The following is a 676-nucleotide window of genomic DNA, read 5'->3' as shown; positions in this document are numbered from 1 at the left end:
AAAAAGAATTTTTGAAAAAGAGATGAGATATTTTCGAAAATTAGAGAGGGAAAAGTAGTTAGTTGGTTTTGAAAAAGATATGAGACAAACAAAAAGTTAGTTGAAAAAGATAGTAAAATCAAATTTGAAAGATAAGAAGATAAGAGGTTAGATAAGATATTTTGAAATCAAATTTTAAAAAAGATAAAATTTTTGAAAAAGATAAGATAAAAGATAAAAGATTTGTTGAAAAAGATTTAATTTTTAAAATGACTTAACTAACAAGAAACTTCAAGATAAGATTCTAGAACTTAAAGATTGAACCTTTCTTAACAAGAAAATAACAAACTTCAAATTTTTGAACCAATCACATTAATTGTTAGCTAATTTTTGAAAATTAGATGTAAAGATAAGAAAAAGATTTTGAAAATATTTTGAAAAAGATTTTTGAAATTTTCGAAAAATAGAAAAAAAATGAAAAAGATACGATTTTTGAAAAAATTTTGAAAAGATAAGATTTTTAAAATTGAAATTTTGACTTGACTTGTAAGAAATAACTAATTTTGAAAATTTTTTGACCAAGTCAACCCAAAATTTCGAAAATTTGGAGGGAAATAAGGAAAAGATATTTTTTTTATTTTTGAATTTTTTTTATGATGAGAGAGAAAAACACAAAAATGACCCAAAACATGAAAAT

The sequence above is a fragment of the Arachis duranensis genome, chromosome 3, assembly GCF_000817695.3.
Source record: "Arachis duranensis cultivar V14167 chromosome 3, aradu.V14167.gnm2.J7QH, whole genome shotgun sequence".
NCBI lineage: Eukaryota > Viridiplantae > Streptophyta > Magnoliopsida > Fabales > Fabaceae > Arachis > Arachis duranensis.
The sequence above is the reverse complement of the archived record's forward strand: the minus strand, read 5'-3'. Positions refer to the sequence as shown.